The sequence below is a fragment of the Cucurbita maxima genome, unplaced genomic scaffold, assembly GCF_002738345.1.
Source record: "Cucurbita maxima cultivar Rimu unplaced genomic scaffold, Cmax_1.0 Cma_Scf00119, whole genome shotgun sequence".
NCBI lineage: Eukaryota > Viridiplantae > Streptophyta > Magnoliopsida > Cucurbitales > Cucurbitaceae > Cucurbita > Cucurbita maxima.
The window spans coordinates 81,085-87,546 of record NW_019272135.1 but is presented as its reverse complement, the minus strand read 5'-3'; the positions used below and the strand labels follow the sequence as shown (position 1 = coordinate 87,546).

Below are 6,462 nucleotides of genomic sequence, written 5' to 3'. Positions count from 1 at the left end.
AGAATTATGGAGAGAACAAAAATGACTTCACGTAGTTACATCATGCAGAAGAAGACTAACGTGAAGAGAGATGTCTTCAGTTTGTTACCATAAAATACCGCCAAAGAATTGATTAAAGAACGAAAGTGGCCTGTACACAATTACTCAAATTTACATGTAGAAACAAATTTATGTGAAGAAAGATGTCATAGGAGCAAATCAGGTAAGTCGCCTTACTATCGACATGGTTAGATTTGATGTTGTGTCAATACGTTCCCCGTGGTTTTGCACGTGCCATATATTTGATATATGTGAATTTTTTATGAAACGATATGACTATAATATGATATGCATACGTTACAGTATGTGAATGGTTAGAAATGGGAATAAAACATTATTTATAAAAATGTGGAAAACTTGGACGGTTACATTACCCAATATACAATAGCTCAACTTAGCACTTCATTGGTACAAATAGTAACTCTTTTTTTAGTCATCTTATCTTTATAATTTCTCTCATTTAAATCGTGTCTCGTTTCATTCATATACCTCCTCTTTATTCGGGTGTAACAAAAATATTTTCCACAAACAAATTTAAGAATTTATATATGAATGCTGGATTACCACAAAGTCATTTCTTATCAATTAAAATTAGAATATTCTTAAATTTTTATATTTTAAATACTAATAATAATAAAGTTCCCTATGGAATAAGATAAAGTTGAGAAAGAACCATCCATCTTATGAATCAATGGCTGACATTTGTTTTTCCATCTTATGATTCTTATAAATAAATACTATCAAGAAAAAGAACTAGGCCACAATGAGGATACATTCTGGAAAAATAAAACTTCCATCGAAGAGAGGCAAATGAAAGACTTTTATAAAAATTTTCGTAGAATGAAGTTTGGTAAGCGAAAAGGATAAAAAGGTCGTTTATCGAATTTCTAAGTAACATTTTTAATTTTTAATTCCTTATCTTGAAGGAATTTCAAGATGCTAGTGAGAAATGACCTAGAAGAAATGAAGAATTTTTATGGAAATTATGGATTTTTGGAGGAAAAATAATAATAAAATATTCGAAAAGTGGAAATTTACCAAAATACCCTTAAAGTTAAGGATAATTACGGATTTGCCATTCTGCTAAAAATCCAATCCTTCACTATGCCTTCTACACAAAATCCTTCAAATCTCGACTCTCAGCCGTTCAATCTCCCCCATACTTGAATATATTCATAAAACTCACGGATCATCACATCCAACAGCTAGGATTCAAAACCAAAGTCGGTGAGGCTGTGATCGGAGTAGATATTTCTGACGATTTGTCTAGAAAATTCAACCGATAATTCACGATGAATCTAGAGCTCCCAATGCCGGTTTATGCTTTCCCTATAAATTCTGAAGTTGGGGCAATAGTTTGGAATAAGAGTCAAGCAAGGGAGAGCTCCCAATCGTAGGCAATAAGCGTTTAGATTTTGGGTCTCCTACTCTCGGGTTTCTTCCAAATTTGAGAGCAATTCTCAACCATTTCCTTTCAAACTTGTTCCTCTAGTTTCTAAACAATATTACCCACAAGTGCTATGAAGGAATAGGGTTCGGAAAGTGCCTAGAAACCATTCCCCCAATCCAATCCGCCATTAAAGAGCTTCAAGGAAAACTCAAAATTCAAATCAAAGGATACACAAAATTCGTTGAGCAAGAACAATCTCAATAAGTTTCTGCACCTTCAAGGAATGTTTTCATTGAAGACCACGAAGAGAAATAACCTCAGAAACGATTCCAATTGAAGAAAATTCATTTCGTGTTCAAATTGTGGGTAAGTGTCGAATTCCTATCTATGACCTATTTTCCTTCAAATAAAGGATTCCTTTAGCTTAAGAGGAAAAAAATGAGTAACTTTGATGAAGGAATCAAGAGCTGAAACGTCTAAGAACAAGATACCTAAGAGATTGAAAATCGGAGGTGTCATGTAACTTGCAGACCGAGAGTGATTTCTCAAATTAAGGTCCCACACTCAAAGTTGTTCCTTGAAACCAATTTCTTAAGCTTGAGGAAAGAATAAGGAAGAAGTTCCATGAAGAAATCGAGCCTTGAAAACCCTTAGAATCGGCTACCCAATAAGAAATCCTTTGTTTTTACTCCAGCGAGAAATTATATTTTGGACGAACTTTGGAAACGAATATCTAAGGCTACGATCCACGAAAAGGTATGAAATCAATCCATAGCTCTTCCTTGTAATACCCTCTTTAAGTTTCATGAAGAACTCGAGGGGAGAAACAGCATGATCGGAGCTGGGGAGGGCGAGTTTCAGACGGCGGCGCGAAAGATCACGCACGTCTTCTTCCCATCGGGAGGAAGAAGACGATGACATGGCCGGTTCAATTGAACCGGCCATGTCAACCAAAAACTTGACCCCTCGATTTTTCTAAAATTTAACCCTCTTCTAGAATGGTTCTCAGAAAAATCTTTATGGTTCCAGAAACTAGACACAATAAGAAGTCTGTGGAAGAAAATTGAAGGTAATTCAGGTATCGGAAGATCATGAACAGAGGTCCCGAACGTCGACAACGCGGTAAATAGCCACCTTGCACTTTTTCGTTAAGAAATACTTGTAGGAATCGCTTGGATTTCCATATGAACCCTAAAACAAGTATGAATTTCGGATATATGAAAGAAAAGTTCAAAGAACCATGAGTTAAGGCCCTAAATCGATCAAAATACTCGGGAATTAGGGAACGTTAAAATAACTGACTAGATCAACTCTGCTTTAATAGCCCAAAAAAAAAAAATCATAAATAATGAAATAAATAAAGAAATAAAGAAATAAAAATAATTATAAAAAAAATGAAAATGGCCTTTATGGAGTTGAGATTCATGGGAGATTTAAGTGAAGATAGAATTGAACAATAAGGTATATATTAAATCTTCGTTTTCTTTTATCCTATTCTTTTTAGTTTTTTTTAAGAAATCATAGCCAATTATAGTTAGATTTTCATTGTTTAGTTTTGAGTTAAGAAACTAAATGTCAGTCATTTATACGAATTCTAGTAAATCACGTTATATTAGTAATATTAGATTAAATTTATATCCGTAGCAAATGAATAGATTAAAAATAAAATGACCAAGAAAATTTGTGAACAAAAGGAAACACCAAGATAAGGAAAGATTTGGAAATAGGGATCCACTATAAATTTGGAATACATGAGAACAAAATTAGAAGGCAACAGAGTAAATACCCATAAAAAAAAAAGGAAGATTCTGTAATTAAAACATAAACTAAATAAAAAAGCATAAACTAAATACAAAAAAAAGTAAATATAAGAGTAGACCAAGTAATAATTTTATTGAATTCAAACTTGAAATTGATGTCATGGGCTCAAATAGGTTTACGGATTTCAAAGGACATAATCGAACTTTCATTAAGGATATATTCGTGACAACAACTTAAGTTAACCAGGTAAGCGGCCTTACTATCGGCATGGTTATATTTGATGTTCACACGTGCCTGTGGTTCTGCACGTGTCATATATACTAATATGTGTGAATTATCTGTGAATCAATATGCTTATATTATGTTTATGTTATGCTATAATATGTGAATTGTATGATAATATTTATGGTGTGATGTGTTCAATGATATGTTTGATATATGATACGAGAAGGATGCACTAAATGTAATGTAACGATAGAAGTAAGATGTATTCACGAAACATTAAGGTTAGGTTATGCCTCGAAGTGCTATGGATATGAGAGATTGATAAAAGAATATGGTTAGGATATGGGTAGAAAGAACTCCCTAAGAATCTATGAACTTCTAGAACAACTTACCCTAAGATGGGTTCATATGATTACAAATGAAAGTTACAACTTATGCCCCAAGAAATTATGAACCTTAGAAACTTACAAGATTGAGGACCAAGAACAACACCACACAAGCTTTACAACTACCCAAGTAAGAAGAATGCTAGGTACCACTCAAGGACGAGGGACCAAGGTCCCCAAACTAAAAAACACAAGAATGCTAGGTAATACTCTAACCATGCCCAAAGTGACCTATGACCTTGCATCAAGCGGTGCTTTCTAAGGCCCAAGAATTCCTCTTCTAGGTGGGATGACCTGCACCATGTTTCCTTTGCAGGATGTCATGTTTGGCCTCAAGTTTCCCTCACCTAGAAGAGAAGTTATGGGTACCAAAAAGATTTGCAGGATGACATATTTAAGTATGCACCGAGCTAGTGACCTTTATGGTCTACCATGAAGAGTAGTCTAGGGCCACGAAGGAACAAGAAGCGAGTAAGTTACCTTAGCCAAGAATCAAGAATCTCTTAAGACCTCCGACGGTTCAACATTCTCATGACTTAGACTATGCTAATCAACAACTGAATTTCACACCACCAATTAAACGGTAATCTTTAACCATCACAAATACCATAATCAAACAGTATAAAACTTAAGCTTTCCAGTTCAAGATTTTATAAACCGGGTTATACTACATGCTAATCATTGCGTTTATCATCTTAAATTTCTCGCATATGAAAAGAGGTATAACAATAGTACACCTAAATTCCTACCTTTTATACAGATTATGAAAGATAATTAATACTAAGTTGGTTATGCTCATGCTTTAAATTTGTATTTAAGAAATAGGTTACTTTTAATAATAGTATAATTTACGTCCATCGACCAATGTTAACCGCATGACTAGACAAGAATAAAATAAAACAACTTCCTTTTAAATTAAGAACGGCCAGTATAGACGTTACAAAACGTGATTATTCTTTCCTTGAAATCGCAAGGAAATCAAGAAGACGTTACAAAGATGAGGCGTTTCACAGATATAAAATGGGGAACTGATATCCAAAGATTCCATTGTAACAAGGAATAAGAGAAGAAACAAACATTCCATTGTAGCAAGGAATAAGAGAAGAAAAGAAGGTTTTTGTTTGTATGAATAAGTTTGTGTTGATTTAGATTGACAGATAGTATTAAAAAGAAGGTTTTTGTTTGTATGAATAAGTTTGTGTTACTATTGCAGGATGGATGGTGGTGCAGACAGAGGGACGGACATGCTATAAGCACAGCGATGCATTTATAGGACCGTGCATTGCAGCAACATGTGCTGAACTTTGCATTTCTTTTGAGAAGTGGGATGACGGATTTTGCTCGGGTGATAAATGCACTTGTACGAAGCAATGTGCTGAGTCCATGCTTTAATGGGTTTGTAATTCACCACAGTTGTTGCTATCTGAATGTAATAAGCGACTCCAATTCTACTGAATTGCACAACATGTTTACTAATCAAAGCTTCCTTCTTCCATTTTATAATTTTTATCTCAACTCGCAAGTTCAAATTGATAGAATCACAAGCTTCGTTAGTTGCGTAAATTGATGCAATCAGGTTCAAAGCTTCCTGATTCCTTATTCCTTCTTGTTCTTCCATTCAACTATGCATTGTCATATTGATTAGGCATTTCTTAATCATTTAATTTTTTATTTTTTTAAAGAAATCATTTAATAATTTTTAGAAAAGAAAAAAAAAAAAAAACTGTTTACACTCATCTCATATTTGTTTCTTTCTCCGGATCTCTCTACAAATTGGGAACTCAACCGTTTTAAAATTTAATTCAATATATATATTTAATTTGTAATTATTTTTTTATTGTTTATTCTTAAACCCTCCTAATTATTTTTAACCGTTATTTTAAGAAATATATATTGAAACTAAGTTGTAAAACTTAATTAAATATTTGAAAATAAATAAATAGTTTTCTTTATGAATTAAATTTTAACAAATAAACACGAGAATCTAACCCAACCTAAAAATTTGATGGTTGTGTTCATGCATTTGGGGGATACCCCTATCCCATCACAGAATTATCCTTAAGGGAACTACCTCTCTTCTATCCCTAAGAGTGGTAGGAGTGAATTCTATCTTGCACCCCACGTCCCCAGTCATTTACCCAGTCTTACCCCTGAAATGGGAGGCCTATTGAGTCGGCGAACTTGAGCCACTCTCACCCATGCAAATCTAAGGATAATTCCGAATAAACAGGAGTTCATGGTTAGCTCAGGATTAAGATCGAGTTACCTAGGTCATCGAATGAAAAGAAAATCAGTCTCAACAGTAAACGACATTATAAAGTGAGAGTGATTTTCTTCATGGTCCGATCTTATGCAATACTCATTGCATAGGACGCCCCCACTCACATGTCTCCACATGTACAATTTTAGTGATCACATTGTTTATATCATATACAAAAGTGGGCCGCATCCATAGTGTCCCCAGAATAAGGTACTCAGCCTTATCCTTATACTATAGATCATTTTGACTATATACTTGAACTTGATCAACTCTTATGTCTCTACATATAGTTCACGTAATCATACTATAGCCAGAGTGTTCTTAGTTTATTGGATTTAGATTAATGATCATAAAGTTCACTTTATTCAATAACAATCTTTACTGAATAAACAACAATAATA

General features: G+C 33.8%; 2 long non-coding RNA genes across 3 annotated transcripts; both read left to right on the top strand.

Moving 5' to 3' along the window:
- Positions 1–1,780: 1,780 nt before the first annotated feature.
- On the top strand, positions 1,781–3,514 carry LOC111473400. Its single transcript, XR_002715665.1, has 4 exons — positions 1,781–1,795; positions 1,887–2,185; positions 2,459–2,551; positions 3,364–3,514. It is a non-coding gene; the product is annotated as an uncharacterized LOC111473400 (long non-coding RNA).
- A 456-nt stretch (positions 3,515–3,970) lies between these two features.
- LOC111473407 lies at positions 3,971–5,310 on the top strand. 2 transcript variants are annotated; one of them, XR_002715676.1, is made up of 4 exons: positions 3,971–4,004; positions 4,118–4,272; positions 4,891–4,914; positions 5,015–5,310. It is a non-coding gene; the product is annotated as an uncharacterized LOC111473407 (long non-coding RNA). The 2 variants fall into 2 exon arrangements; XR_002715675.1 differs by having other exon boundaries at positions 3,976–4,004; positions 4,086–4,272.
- The last annotated feature ends 1,152 nt before the right edge of the window (positions 5,311–6,462 follow it).